Here is a 16,790-nt window from a genome sequence, read left to right on the forward strand (position 1 = left end):
GCTAAAATGTTTGCTTTATATTTCATTTCATGGTTTAAATTTAACTAGAGACATGCTTTGGAATTAACCAGGAAACACACGGACAGATGTGACAAAGCTGCCTTTGTACATCTGATTGTGCTGTATGCTGCTCTTCTACAGAAGCAGATCTTTCCAGATAATTTCTGTGGACGTATAGATGTATAGAGTTGAACAGTTTTTCTGTTTGTTTTGGTTTGTTTCTTTTGGTGTGTGTATGGTTTGGCTTTTTGGTATCTCTTCAACGCTTAGTGTTTTTGTTAATGTGGCATGTTCAAAATAAGATATAATTTTCACAACAGTAATGTAAAGAAAAATTTCCATTACCCACTGTGTGACATCAAACTAAAGACTAGGTTTTCTCTCTGCCTCCTTACATTGTTCAGTTCAACAATAATTACTAATGATTCTGCCAACATCCTACCAAGTAACTATTGTGTTTCAAAGGCACGTGCCAAAGTAGAATGTTAAGTTGCAATAGGACAACAATGAATGTTTTTCTGTGGCTATTTGAAATGCTAAGCGACACAGATTTCTTTCCTTTCTTTTTTTTCTCATAGTCCTTTCACAGCCATTGACACAACTCAGGCTTAGAATATAACATGACATGAGGCAACAGCAATATAAAAAGAGGTCTTTGAAGCTGTTTCTTTTTATCATGCTTTACCCTTAATAGAATTTTTCTGGTCTAATTCCTTTGCAGTTCGAAAGAGAATTACATTTCAAGTTCCGTAATTGTACCAGGGGATTGAAACCTTGCACAAGAAAAATGTATTATTCTGTCCAAGACTGACTTTATCAGCTAGTGTTGAGTGTGTGTCACAAGAAAATGTTTTGAATATTATAAATCTGCTTATTATGAATGTCAAACGAAAGTACAACAGGCATTAATTTAACTACTTTTGATATGCTCTTTTTGACCTCATTGGAACGTATTTGAGAAGCTATATGCTAACACACCACAAACTCCTTTTTTTTTTTTTTTTTTTGTTAAAACTGAATCGGAACATTCATTGCTTAGCTAAAATGTGATGTTTGTGATGCTGACTTGTGTATATATAATATAAAAATGCATAGACGTTAATTTACAATTGCTACTAGCTAGCTTTGCAAGTACAGCTGAATTGTATATTCTGTTTTTATGCACTTTTTGCTGAATTGAGTGAGGCTTTGCAGTAATACATATTTCACTACGTTACCTGGTTTTTTTTCATAAACAATTGACCATGAAAACATGATTGTAAGTATGTGTGCTGTCTGGAGTATTTAGGAAAAACTAGTGAAATGGGCTCATCTTTTTGGCTTTCCAGAGGAGAGTGCAGGGTACGCAATTCCTCAGAATCCTTAGCTGATGCAATCTGCTTCACTTGCTTGTCCTCACAAGAAGGCTTGGTGAGGCTCTGCTGTATGTATTCAGTTTACATATGTAACTGCCTTACAGATGATGTAGGTCATCTTTATCTCTCTGGGAAGTATGCAGATAATGTTGTATGTTTTTTATCATTACTGGAAAACCTTGTGTAGGTCAATCCAAATATAAATTTATTGAGAAAATGAAAAGCCATTCCTGCAGGTGAAGCGTATGGTATAGAGGAACTAAAATTGAAGCTCCTTTCTTTTTTGTCAGGAAAGCTTTTTTTTTCTCCAGAGTAGCATTTGTGGAACTGCAGTTTATTTATGGTGCTAAAGAAGTATGCTCATTCTTTCCTTGTTTTATCATAGGAATGGTATCAAAATCTTATTTTTGTTAAAGGAGTGATATAGAGATTATATTACAGCCTGTAGGATTAGTTGAGAAAATTCAGGCTGATCTCTGGCCAAAGAAAACTGTGAGAAATAATTTTCCCCAATTTACAACTGTGTTTTCAACAAAAAAATATCCAGGTATAACACAGATTATTTAGCCACTACTCTAATTTAAAAATGTATCTAAAAAAAATCAGCATATTATCTGTCCTATTTACCAATTAGGTCTGTGTTTGTTTTGAAAGGTCATACTTGAGTACCGTTTGAGAACATATAAATTTACATATATATTAGAAAGCATTATATTGATTTAAAAAGATAGTAAATATAACCAGGTGATAATTTAATAATTGAATTAAATTTCAATGATAAAGAAATATTGGAAAACTAAAGATGGTCAAGCTGTTCTAGAATACTTGATTAGTATGCTAACCAAGGTATGGAAAATTTTATTGCTTAAATGGAAATTACTTATAGCTGCATGAACTATGAAAGGTTAAGTCTTGAAGTCTTGGTGTATAAGTAGTAAACTATATACATTTGTCCTGGGTTCAGCAGTAACGGTCATTTTTCTTCTTCTTAGTAGCTGGTGCAGCGCTGTGCTTTTGACTTTCAGCCTGTGAATAACACTGATAACATCGATGTTTTTAGTTGTTGCTCAGTAATGTTTAGTCTGACCAAGGATTTTCTGAGTCTCATGCTCTGCCAGGGAGGAGGGGAAGCCAGGAAGAAGCAGGGACAGGACACCTGACCCAAGCTAGCCACAGAGGTATTCCATACCACACCATGTCATGCCCACAATATAAACTGGGGGCAGTTACCCGGAAGGGTTAGATCACTGCTCGGGTTGGGCTGGGTATTGGTCAGCAGGTGGTGAGTGGTTGTATTCTCTTCCCTTCTTATTTCCCTTATCATTATTATTACTGGTGGTAGCAGTAGTGGTTTGTGTTATACCTTAGTTACTGGACTGCTCTTATCTCAACCCATGGGAGTTGCATTCTTCCGATTCTCCTCGCCATCCCTCTGGGCGGTGGGAGAGGAAGAGGGGGTAGTGAGCTAATGGCTGCATGGTTCTGAGTTGCTGGCTTGGCTCAAACCGTGACAACATTCCATAGAAATATGTTCATTCTTCAGCCGAAAATCCTGTGTATTTTACTTTAGCTTCAAGGGGAGAACTCCTGCAGATGTAATCTGAGCAGGAGATATTGTCAGAAATACATGCTTTGTTTTAGGAATAATATGAGTAATGCCCAGATTTTCCAGATGACATCTAGATAACATTTTCTTTGCCTTTAAAAAGAATTCAGTTTCCACGTGCTGTGAGGAAGTACACTTCAATGAAAATAAACACTCTGCTCTTTATCCACTGGATATCTAAATGACACCAAGCTATATAAACTGTGTGGTTCGGTTGATATGCTGGAGGGAAGGAATGCCATCCAGAGGGACCTCGACATGCTTGTGAGGTGGGCTGATGCCAACCTCATGAAGTTTAACCATGCCAAGTGCAAGGTCCTACACCTGGGTCAGAGCAATCCCAGGCACAGCTACAGGTTGGGCAGAGAAGAGATTCAGAGCAGTCCTGAGGAGAAGGACTTGGGGGTGTTGGTCGATGAGAAAATTAACATGAGCCAGCTTCAGTGTGCACTTGCAGCCCAGAAAGCCAACCGTATCCTGGGCTGCATCAAACAGAGCGTGACCAGCAGGTTAAAGGAGGTGATCCTGCCCCTCTGCTCTGCTCTCGTGAGACCTCACGTGGAGTATTGTGTGCAGTTCTGGTGTCCTCAACATAAAAAGGACATGGAACTGTTGGAACAAGTCCAGAGGAGGGCCATGAAGATGATCAGGGGACTGGAGCACCTCCCCTATGAAGATAGGCTGAGAAAGTTGGGGCTGTTCAGCCTGGAGAAGAGAAGGCTGCGTGGAGACCTCATAGCAGGCTTCCAGTATCTCAAGGGGTTCTATAAGGATGCTGGGGATGGACTCTTCATTAGGGACTGTGGTGACAGGACAAGGGGTAACGGGTTAAAACTTAAGCAGGGGAAGTTTAGATTGGATATAAGGAAGAAGTTCTTTACTGTAAGGGTAGTGTGGCTCTGGAATGGAGTGCCCAAGGACGTTGTGAATGCTCCATCCCTGGCAGTGTTCAAGGCCAGGTTGGGCAGAGCCTTGGGTAACAGGGTTTAGTGTGAGGTGTCCCTGCCCATGGCAGCGGGGTTGGAACTTGATCATCTTCAGGTCCTTTCCAACCCTAACTGTTCTGTGATTCTATACAGAAGTAGCAACTATTTTAGAACGTAAAATTATTTAAAAGTATTTTTTGAAAAAAAAAAATGTTGTGATAGTATGAGAAGAATTAATTGTAAAATTGCACAGATGAATGCCCTGTGAGCCTGCATTATTGTTCTATCACGGGTATGCAAAACGTTACTTAAGTATTTTTTGCCCTTAAATAGGGATGTTGAAGCTTGTGGCATTCATTATTCACCTGGTAAAGCATTCATGAACTTAAATTTTTACATGAATTAGAGCTATATGGATCAGAATTTCTAATTTTATATAACAGCATTTCAGCATTCACTGAATATATTACTATTGGAAAAATAATACTATAGTGGTGATTATTCTTACAAGAATGGTTTTAAATACAGTCTCTTAGTTTATACCAGAATTGTATATGCCAGTATTTTTTGATCTTCAGTGCTTAGGCTCCATTGCATTAATTGCTAAATCTGTAATTACATCTTTTTTTGTGATCCCAGTCCATATAATAACTGTGTTCATTTTGGGGAGGGATGCAGTTGCATAGATCCCTACTTCCTTAAACCTGTCTAGAATGATATATTGACCTGAATCTCTCACACAAATTGGAAATTTGATGGTTTCAAACCAAAAGTGCTGCATCTTGTTGTACCTTATCTAACTTGTTTTTTTCTCCCTATATCATGAATATATTATTCTAACAGCTTTTAATTATTTCTGTATAAATGACTAATTGATGATGTCTGTTCGAAGTTGGTGCTTCTCTCTTTGATCAGTAAAAATTATCTGTAGAAGACCTGTGCATCCAGGAATAGAGTTCCATTTAGATTATTGGAGAAATTATTGAAAACTGGTGTAGCTTTGTACTGCTGCAATACCTTTAGTGAGTATAAGTGCAGGTGTTGTGCCTACCTTCCTTCTTGTGCAGGCAGCTTAACCACTCTGGAGGAAACATCAGTTCCAATTGTGCTAACAGCTATTCAGTGAAGTAATAGAATAGCTCCATTTGTGATTTGGATGTTGTCATGGTTTTGGCTGGGAAGGAGTTAATTTTCTTCATAGTAGCTGGTGCAGTGCTGTGTTTTGGCTTTAGTCTGAGAATAATGTTGATAACACACAGATGTTTTAGTTGTTGCTAAGTCACGCTTACCCTGATGAAGGACTTCTCAGTTTCTCATGTTCTGCCAAGGGTACAAGAAGCCAGGAAGGAGCACAGCCAGGGTAGCTGATCCAAGGTAGCCCAAGGTTTATTCCATACCATAAAATGTTGTGCCCAGTTTATAAACTGGCGGGAGTTACCTGAGAGGGCTGATTGCTGCTTTGGATGGGCTGGGTATTGGTCAGTGGGTTATGAGTAGTTGTAGTGTGCATCACTTATCTTTCTTGGCTTTTATTCCTCTCTTTTTATTTTCTTCTTCTTCATTATTTATTATTACTTTACTTCATTTCAATTATTAAACTGTTCTTATCCTGACCCATGGGTTTTACCTTCTTCCAGTTCTCCATCACAAAGGGCAGAAAGGGAGGGTGGGGGCGTAAGTGGCTGCATGATACATTTAGTTGCTGGCTGAGGTTAAACCATGACAGATGTGAAGTTAGTTTAAAAATCAATTACGTACCATACATATGAATAAAAGACTACAGTCACAGGAAAAAAAATAATGAATTGCTCATCAAGTTTCTTGTAGGACTTAATTGTTTTTTTTTATTATTGTCCATGCAAATTTCTGCAATTAGTTTGTTTTTTTTCTTTAGAAGAATTAAGCTCTTGCTTGTACCAGGGACCCAGTGTTTGCAAGCACTGAGACCCTAAAACAGAGCATCTTACTTAACAGTAGGAAAACTCCATTGTCATTCTGAGAAACAGTGGATGGCACTGTTGGCTTGCAGCTATGAATCTGCATAAATTAAGCAGGGCAGGGCAAACTTAAAAAAACAAAACTGAAAGGAAAACTTCAAAATCAACTCCCCCAAAGCCAAAAAATACCCATGCCCAAAAAACTGGAAACCCCAACTAAACCATATAGACGTATCTTCTTAAAATGCATGGAGTAATGCTCAGACTATTTGTCGGTGCTCAGAAATTCTCATATAGATGATAACACATACGATTCATAAATAATTTAAGGAAAACAATGGTAGCAAATTGAGTCAAGCTAAAAGACAGAAATGACCTTTTGGTTGTGTCACAGGAGAAGAAAAGCCCAGCTGGCTGAGGTGGGAGTTAATGGTGTCAAATTAATTTGGCAAAAGCACTGGAAGAGCAATGCCTCTTTCATTTAAGGCAGGATTGTTAGAATTTGTGGGGTTTGAGTCTTACTAGGGCAAGATCACACCCATGCAGAGGAGCAAAAGGAATGTGTTCAGTCATTTGGAAACTACTTATAGGTGTTGTCTAGAAAATAGGTTGTAGTTGCTAAATCTAATGATGCAGGGGGGAAGTGTGTGTGTGTGTGTGTGTGTGTGTGTGAAGGATGTGGGCTTGGAGTTTTTGAAGAAATAAGCCACCTGGGTTTTAAGACCCCCACTCAAAAGCACAGTGAGACCTGTGAGATCGCTCTCCTTGACTGTAGCAAGTTTTGCATCAGGAGATTAGATGCACTTGAATGGTTCTGTGTTTTTTTTTAAAGATCAAATACGTTGTCCAATTTTATTTTAAAGTGTGCGGTACACACTTGACCAGTGTTTCCTGGAGAAGTCACTAAGGGCATGGCCAATCTCCTCATCGATGTGCAGTACTCAGTCCAAATCATATGCACAAAAAAAAAAATCTAATATTAAGCAAAGAATATGCTATGTATCAGCTCAATGCCTTTATGTTTGGTTGTCAAACACTGAAATTTAATTTACTTCCTATCATGTAAATGTCTTTTAAAGAGAGAGTGAGTCTATTAAGGGGAAATATCACCAAAAGATTAATATGACTGTCATTATCAATAATCCTTTATTTCTAATAATAGTAACATCCCTAAAGAGAGAAAATTTATTTGCAAAAATTTTACTCTGTTTTAAAATTATGAATTTAATGTTACAACATTTCTACAATCCATTTCTACAAAATATCTAAGCCCTTGAGAATCATATAGATGCCTGGTAGCTAGCAAATATGCAGCACTATTTTATCCTACTTTAGAAGGAAGATGCCTGTTGTAGTTTATAAGTTATGGTAAGAGCTCATTTAAAATCATGAGGAACTGTTGGTTGACTAATTCACCACAAAAATAAACCTAGTGGCTGGAAAGAAAAGTACCACACTTGTGAATAATACTAAATAATTCAGCCTGGTATAAATAATGCTACAGTATTTCTTGTAGAGAATGAAAGACAGTATATGAAATATGACATTGCAATTCAGAAATTTCAGTTTTTAAGATGATTAGCATAAAATCAGGTTCAGTATTAATGATTTTGAAATTCAACCTCTTCCTAATTTTGTTGAGGATAAAGACCCAGTGGATTTAATGAGGCAAACTGTTTACTTCCTGCTTAAATGAGCCATTTCAGTGAAGTGTGTATGTATGGCAATCTTGATTTTCAGTTCACTGGCCGCCATAATACTGCAATACATAGAGACCCAGTGAATGCAAAGAAATGTTTTAACTCACTATGAGTTCTTACTTTTTTTTTAAACAAAAGCACTGAATAAATCCTACAACATGACAGATGGTGATTGTGCAGTACTCTTTAGTCATCAAATTACATAAAGATGTTAAGAGATGCTGTTCCTCATCCTCTGCTCCATGTTGAATAGAGGTAGGAATCTTAAGATGTAAAGCGTATAGGCAGGAAGTGTATGTTATGTTGTTTTGTTCTGTTCTCATGCAGCTTCTGGTCATGGTTGCATTTTTTCCTGTAATTAGATCTAAATAGTTCCATACTAGTGGCAGAAAGACTGATTTGGCTAGTTATAGGTAAATAGTATTTTGTTTAAGAGTAGCAGTGCTAACTGTCAGCCTATGGATGACTCTTCCTCCTGTATGCTCACACTTCTATGAAAGCTATACCTCAAAAGTGGTAAAACATTCATATAATAATCTGTACTTTAAAAAGAATTATGTTATCATTGTTGGTCAAAAGTTAGTTATTAAAAAGTAATGGTGCATCTCCTGGTTTTGTGTTCTGAGACTGCACGTGTTTTAAGAAAGGGCCTGTCTTAAGAACCAGAGTAGTACATAATATTAATTATACAGCTGTTTAATTGGTATCATGCAGTCACCATAAAAGACAGGTTTTGTTTACATAGCACATTCTTAGTCTATTAGTGCACTGCATTTATTTAGGACACGATAACAAAATTATACCACTCTGTTAATTTCCCATATCTGTATTCCTGACATTTCTCTACCGTTTGTCCCAGCTCTATATCTGGAGCATGTTTTTAAGGCACTGTGGGATGATGAAAGATGCTTATGCTTAATATGCTAAGGGGCAGTGCCCCTTTTGCATACTCAAGCCATGAGGTGATCAATTCAGCATATTTTTGATCATTTGTAAGGATCCTTATTGCTTGTTTAAGACTAAAAATTACTGATCTGTTTTAACTAGTAAAACCTTACATTTTCCAGCCTGGATGCTGGGGGGAAAGACTTCTTTATCTACACCAACATAATTCAGGAGTAGGTGTTAGGGAGCATTGTTAACAGCTGAAGAAATCTTACACCGATTTTTGTTTTTTCTATTTAGTTAACTGTAAGTAAATGCTCACCTCAGGGGAGGGGAAAAATATTTAGACTTTCAGTGTTGTGAAGGAACTTTGGCTAATATATTACCTTTGGTTTTCCTTTTTCTTTTATTTTGCTACTACACAAAGCCAAGGTGTGTTTTAACTCACAAACTAAGGAATCTAATTATCAGAGTGACATGCCTTAGATTAGAATCCGTTCTGATGGTGAATATGGTTGCCAATTAGAAGACTATAGGAGGAAATGAAACAATTTAGTCATGGAGGAGGATAAGAAAAGTGCAGTCACACAGTTCAAAGGAAGGAAGGAGGGGAATAATGAAATAGCTAGCTGAAACTAGCTTCAAAATTTAAGAAGAGTGCCAAGCCAATCCCTTTTTTCCCTCAGATTCCCAGAGGGGAAATTGAATGCAGCTCTCTGAAACACTAGGGGAAATAGGTTGTGCTAATAGAGAGACCTCAACATGGATATCAGCCAACAGTAAAGTAGAGAAATATGGTTTTGTGCCAAAAAATCAGGCTAGAGATACTAAGCAAAAATGTGACTTCAGTGTCACGCTTGTCCAGCTTGTAGATTCTGATGCATCTTGTTTCTAAATAGGCTTTTTTTTACACTAATTTACAATAACGTCGTGATTAGTGTTCTTGTTGTTTATTAAAAGCATATCTTCAGGAATATCTCTGATGAAGGTAAAAAATCTAAAGAGAAGTCTGGCTAGACTGAGAAGTGGCATTACATAATTTGATTCCAGATTATTAAATATGTATTGTTATATGCTGCATATGTATGATTGCATAATATGATCTACCCAGGTTGGTGAAGTCTTTCCGTGAATGAGTGGAATCTTACTCAAAAAAAGGGGTCTATTTAAAAGCCTTGTTGTTGTACCAAAACAGTACTTGGGTAATATGCTGGGTATCACTTTTAGTTAATGCACAAAGTCTTTACTTCAGAGTTGTTAAGGATAAATAGGACTTTCTGGGAGGTTGTCGTGGTTTAAACCCAGTCAGGTAATTCGTTCGCTCACTTCCCCCCCTTTCTTGCCCTCCCCCTGCTCCCGGAGGGACGGAGAGGAGAATCGAAAAGAATGCAACTCCCACGGGTTGAGATAAGAACAGTTTAGTAACTAAGGTATAACACAAATCACTACTGCTACCACCAATGATAATAATGATAAAGGAAATAACAAGGGAAGAGAATACATCATCTCACCACCAGCCGACCGATAACTCGCCCCCCCAGCCCGACCAAGCTCTGACCGATACCTCCTCCAACCCTGCAGTCTCCCAGCCCTTCCGGCTAACTCCCAGTTACCTCCTGGGCATGACGTGCTGTGGTATGGAATACCTCTTTGGTCAGTTTGGGTCAGGTGTCCTGTCTCTGCTTCCTCCTGGCTCCCCCTCCTCCCTGGCAGAGCATGAGGCTCACAAAGTCCTTGGCCAAACCAAAACATCCTTGTTATCAGCTCTGTTCCCGAGCTGAAAGTCAAAACACTGCACTGCACTGCACCAGCTACCAAGAAGGGGAAAAATGACTGCTACTGCTGAACCCAGGACAGAGGTGATATCCACAACAGGATGAAATGGTCAAGTAGTGGTTCCAGATCTGAAACTGTAGTTTGCTTTCTGCATGGCTAAGTTGAAGTGTGTATTTTGTCTAAAGAGAACTAATTTTGGGGAAGAAATAAAAATAAGTTGGCAATAATAAAGTAGCAAACCTTGGAAAGTAAATAGCAACTGTGCTCTGCTGTCAGTATGATGAGCTAAATATTATGGTAGTTTTTGAAGTCTAATTCCTGTTTGCATATTAGCAGTCACTCTGCAGATTTTACCAAACTTAGGCTGAGGTAAAATTGTTATAAGCAAACCAGAGCTTGTGGTTTGTTTGTTAAAACCAAGTTTGGTTCAGGAATTTCTGAAGTCTATATTGTGGTTTCCTAGTAGGGCTCCATAGAGAAATGACCCTGAAGAAGACTCTGGTATATAGTCTGATCTGGCAAACAATTACAGTCTTAGATGAGGAATTGTGCTGAAAACTACAGGACCAGTTCTGCTATTAAATCTTTTGAACATGATAGTGAAACCAGTGGAAGCCAAGAGAGGAAGGTAAATACAGTTGTCTTCCACTGGCATCAATGCTTCTTACTGTTGATGGTCTTTCCTTCATTAGATTTTTCTCTTTACTCCTCTCTTTCCAAAGTGCTTTAAGAGTCCTGGGAAAAGTCTGTCCTTTACTGGTTGCCAAAAGAGAGATGCTTTCATAGTCCAGTATTCATTTTTACTTTTTCTCACTTCAGACCTATGCCTCTATTATGAGAATTGCTTGGAAAATTTGTAATTAGATGCTTCTTGAAATATATCAGTATGTTAAAATGTTATAGTGCAAAGGCCTACTATACATTTGTCAAGAAAAGGTTTCATTTGTGTTTTGGTTTTTGTTTGGTTTTGGCTTTCTTTTTTTTTTTTTTGGCCTTGGCTGGCCTTTCTGGTTAAAATGTGCAATTCTCATGTATTAGCCAACAAGCTGGCAGGTCAGATGAGTAGGAGATACAGAGCCTGATAAACCTCTCCTACACGAGCTGTCTCGCTTACTGAAACTCTGTTGAAGCAATGACCTAAATCCTGGTTATGCGTATTTGCCACATCCCTATCAATGAAGAATCTCTTTTCTTTCTCTTCATTCTCTCTGCTTTTCTTTGTATATAAATTACTTAAGCTAGAGAAGAACCTGTGAAACAGACTTCAGATCTATGATCAGAACTACCACTTGGGGAGCTCTGGTGAGCTTTAAGACCCCATCTGTAAACAGTATGTAGCTTCTGGTTAATCCCCTTTTTGCTTTTACAAATTGGAAATGTTTTTTGCTTGTTACAATACAATATGGAGTATTTTTAATGCCTTGATAACTAAGGAATATTGTCCATGTCTACTTGTGAAATGTTAGTGATGCTTTTTAGGACAAAAAGTTGACCCTTACCAAAGAGGGGTGTTAGTGGTAAAATGACTTCAGGTGAATATAAACCTCATTATGTAATTTGCATTCATCAGTGTCAGTGATATGAGAAATAGGTGACGGGAAGGAATTAGATCATGAAGAAAGGAAACCTTTGAGAATTACAGAAATAAAGTCAACATACTAGAAAAATGGATTTGAAAAAGCTAACAGCAAATGGCTGAACATTAAGTTCTAGAGAGCTTTAACAACGTTTCTGCAGGATGTAAAGATATATTTTGATATATACAGCTGAACATCAGGAGATGGCAGTAGTGCTTGCTGAATTGCAAAAAAATAAGAATGTTGGGGAGAAAACCCTAGAAATTAAATTAAACCAGTTTGAAAGTTTGTGAAAACAGATAACAGTATTATAATTTGAGAACTGTATACAATCTTCCTATTTTAATTACAAATTTTATTGACTATTTGGTATGCTTTTTTAGAACTTTTTTCATTTAAAAGCACTTAAAGCTGCCATGTATGGTCATTGATAACATTAATATTAGGATTTTGACATAATTTGTGGAGCAGATGTCTGATTCTGTCCTTGAAGTTTATCATTTAGGTCTCTCAGAAGGTTAAAACATCACTCTTATTCAGGATAGCAGCTTTTAGCAGGTACTACATAAAATAATCACTGCTTCCTAGATGCAAAACTACACTGCCTTATATACAGTAACTTAATTTTACTGAGTATGTGTGTAACTCAGAAATATGTACTAGAATTCATTCTATAAAATAATGAAAAGGGAACCTCTTCTGTGTGCAGAGTTTCAATGTGTAATCTTTGCATTGTAAATTTTGGTTTCCTTCAGCATATATCTGATACTAAAAATTTATTTTGGAGGCTAATCACAGTTTAAATGCTTTGAAATTCCCCCAAAGGGGAAAAAAAAAAGTCTTTTTGTGAAGTTAAAGGAAGAAAATTTTAGAGGAAGTGGGTTATGTTTTATTAGTGAAATATAATTTAACAGTAAATGTTGAACAGTAGCATATAATGTATAGCTAATGAATAAATGAGGCTATGTGGGTTTTTTTGCACCTGTGGACAAGAAAATTCTGAAACGCAGAAGCATTGTGATCATCTGGAAAAAGCATGTTTATAATTGATCATTATTCTAAAAATACTGTCTTTATTAATGCCATCAATCCATGCTTAAAAATCCAAGGCCATGAGTAGCCTTGGAATTTTAAAGAAAAACACATCCACATGTTAAAAAATTAGCTTTATTAAATAATAGTCCCCACAATACGCACCCTGATATTTCTGAGCAGGAGGACAGGATACTGAAGGAAGCCTTTTGGTAAACAGTGTGTACCAGTCCAGTGCCACAAGCAGAAGTTGTTCAAGCTGCCACATGGTCAGATCAATCCTGTCTGCTTGATCCTGTGTCTGCATAGCAGTCCAGATCAGGGACATTGATCATTTGAGATTATGGAGACAAGGACAGGTCCGTCTGTTTTGGAGGCAGGCTGCAGTTGAGTTGGTTTGAGTCCATCAATAAGGCTTACACAGCTATGGCAGGTCTTAAAACTTGTGTGCTGAGCCCTTTGTCCTAGAACTGAAGGTGGCTGCTTTTGCATTTGTGGTGATTCAGCTGTTGAGACACTATACTGAAACTGCATTATGGCAAATTCAAAGATTAGAAAGAAATATCAGAAAAAAATAGTAGTCAAAACGCTATTATAGTATATTGCAACTTTTGGCAGGCTGCAGTGGAGGGGCTTCCTAAACTGGAGGAAATTGCATTCAACCTATTATGTTAATCAGCTTTGAATTTGTGTAATTGATTTTTAAATCCTTCCTTATTGTTGGCTGCAGCAAGGAATCAAATTATTTATGCGTGTGTGAAAGACTTTTGTTTGTTAGTTTGTTTGCTTTTTTGTTCTATATCTGCTGCCTAAAAAATTAATTTGGTGTCCATTAGTTCTCATTTTATGGGAAGTAGTAACTAATCATTCCCTATTCATCCTTCCTCACGTGGCATTTTTCCTCAGCTGAGGAGTCCATCTCCATTTAATCTCATATTATATTGAGGAGATGATAGATATCTGATCCTTGGTGTTCTTCCCTTTTATCATGTTATTCCTGGGATGAAACAATCAGGACTACAGATGCTGTTCAGGATGCAGGAAAAATGTGAAATTATGTAGTGGAATAATGATATTATTTCTGTCCTTTTTTCTGTTCCTTTGCTAAGAATTCCTAGCATTTCTTCTTGTCATCTTGCTGGCTTCTGAATGGTGTGCTGATGTATTCAGGGAATTATCCATGAGATACCTGCCCTGAGCCAAATAATGTGTGGGTGTAGGATGGCCACTTTTTTCTCCATTTACAGTGTTACATATTTGTCAAGACTAAATTTAATTTGGTATTTGATCATCTAGTCTCTCAGCATTATGAAATTCTCTTGCAATTCTTTGCAGTCTATTTTAGGTTTTACTACCCTGAATAATTTTGTATCATCATCGGATATTATTACCTCTCTCTTCATCCCGTTTCCAAAGCACTTGTGCGTCTCAAAAAGCACAGGTTCCTCTACAAAGCTGTGAATGTGGCCTCCATGTTTTGAAACATCTTTTACTCCTGCTGTTTCTCTACAGCTCTGTTGTTTATCTCTTTCAGCTTTTGGGGGCATAACGAAGTAGGAAAAAGGCTTTTAAAGTTACAGTTGTCAAAGTAGCTTGCTTACTCTGTTATGTTTCAGTTTTGCAATAGTTTAGTCTTTTGACTATTTGTTATATTCTTTTGGTGAGTTTTGACGCTGTCGTATGCTTTCTCTTTTTGAAAGGAATTTTTTTTAAGTAGGTTCCACCTTCCCCCTTTCTTTTAATTTCATTTGAATGCCATGTAAGAACACAGTTTCAGAGTAGTTACATCATGAGGCATGTTATTGCACAACGTTTTTCTAAATCAAGAGCTCTTGGGATTTTCTGACTAGCTGCTTCAAAAGAATCAGTCTGTATCTAATGATTTTATTTTTTTTTCCATGATCTCACTTAACATTTCACACTCAATGCATTAATTGATTGTATTTTACTTGCACAGTACTTTTTTTCTTTATGTAAGTAATGAAAATCCATGGGAGTTCTGCTGTACTTGATACTTGTGAAAACTTTTCCTTTTGTGTCTTGTGACAATGCAGGCTGCAAGCTGGTGTTTTCTTACACCAGGAGGAAGTCTGGTCCTCTGCCAGGGACCGGTAACTACAGAATAGGTTCAGTGCCAAAACAGCAGGTGGGGAGCCTAGGGCATCAGTTCATCAGAGTGTCTATGCTGGCTTAGGCTGAGCCATGCAGGACATCTGTGAGGAAGAGGTGAGTTGTTATTCCAAGAGTTTTTCTGCTGTATGCAATAGAGAAAGTTCATCAGTTGCCCTAACTAGCTGTCTTCAGTGGTTTGTTGCTTGCCACAGGGGATTAGGTTTTGGGATGTTGTGGAAAGACCGTGTAGACTTTCTTGGCCTGTACACTGTTATCCCCTGCCATTCTTCCATGTGGGCACCAGCGATACTGCCAGGGACCCTGGAGTCTACAAACTGACTGCATGACTCTGGGAATGATGGACAACAGCATAGGGGCCTATCTGTTTTTCTCCTTGGTCCTGCTCATGAGGGAGTGGATGGATTCTGCAGGTCAACAAACAGTTGCACAGCTGATGTCAACAACAGGAATTAGGTTTATATGAACATGGGACCCCCTTTGAGTATCAAGGTCTGTTAGAAAGAGGGACAAGATCAATCTAACAAAGTGGATCCACTCCACAAAGGAACAGAATAAAATTCTTTCATGCTCCAGGTATCCATAAAGCCATAAGATATGCTGTGAGAAGCATGCTCAGAGCTTTCAGGAAAGAAAGAATTTTCTGCCTACTTCGTGGAATAGCATGCTCAGTTCTGGGCATGTTTGACTGCTCTCTATGAGCAGATTTTAACAGCAGGAAGGAATATATTCTGCTAAATTGCACTAATGACAAGTTCAGTGCTATAAGGAGATCTCTGGTAATGCAAAACTTCCACTTTTGTAAGTTGGTTAAGTACATGACAATGTTATCAGTCTGTTGATGAGTTAAGATTTTTTTTTTTTTCTTTAATGCATGTTGAAGAAATTGAGAGTTCATTCTTTGGAATTAACACTTGTTACTTCCTAACTAAAAAAAAATAATGTTACTTCACGATGCTGGTAATGTCAAATACTGTCTTGTCCGTTATTTCCTTTTAGGAAACACTTGAAAAAAATCATGGTAAGATGTTATACAGAAATCTGTTTTCCTGGAATCTTCTCAATTTTAGTCCAGTTTTTGATTGTAGCAAAATTTGGGTCTGTTTAAGCATTGCATTGTTCAATACTCAGGGCAGTGACAGGTAATGTTAGATATTCCTGCTGAGTTGTGTTATTGGATGTGTTCTCCTATGAGTGAACATACTGCTCTGTTAAACTAACTATAATGCTAACTTAATGTGGAAGGCTGCTAACACCACAATCATTAATTAATGGTTCTGCAACTAAGTTACAATCCAGTAAACTGAATATTGAAAAACTATTTTCACTAAAGTATTAGGACATTCTTAAAACCTGAATAAAAATTAGGAGTGTGTCTGACTAGAGATTATGTCTTTAGCAGGCTTTTGTTTCTTCTTTTCTGATCTCATTTTGCAATTTCTTGTCGCTCAGAGGTTCTTACCACTCTTGTTCCTTCAGCCCATAGCATTGTATATCTGATATGAATTTTGGTACGGAAAGTTAAGTGGATTGGTTTGGCTCTCTCCTCTGTGTCAAGACTTGTGAGCTATCAACAGAGATCTATAAATGACGATCACAATTTTCCTTTCTTTTCCATATTACCACAATAGATGACATGTTGAAAGTCTCAAGTAGGAATTGATACTGTGGAGAACCAGCCCCCTCCCCCCAAACTAACAGGGAGAGAGGGCATATAAAAAAGAAGATGAGGCTTAAATAAAAAAAAAAAGGAAATTGTTTTTTTAAATGCATGCCTTTTCCATAAGACTTCTCAAGTCTGCTGTTCTTAAACCTGTGGTCTTTAGCTGCTGTGTTCCACCATAGAAGTGTCTGACTGCATGCTCT

The 16,790-nt window shown here is 37.5% G+C and overlaps 1 protein-coding gene across 1 annotated transcript in view; it reads left to right on the plus strand.

The window, feature by feature from the left end:
• Nucleotides 1–16,790, plus strand: part of DPP10 (dipeptidyl peptidase like 10) — a 568,807-nt gene that overhangs the window by 102,160 nt on the left and 449,857 nt on the right. The gene's annotated exons all lie outside the window — the stretch shown is intronic.

Source organism: Pezoporus occidentalis, unplaced genomic scaffold (genome assembly GCF_034315485.1).
Source record: "Pezoporus occidentalis ecotype Australia unplaced genomic scaffold, CSIRO_AGI_Poc_V1 ctg12, whole genome shotgun sequence".
NCBI classification, from domain to species: Eukaryota; Metazoa; Chordata; class Aves; order Psittaciformes; family Psittacidae; genus Pezoporus; species Pezoporus occidentalis.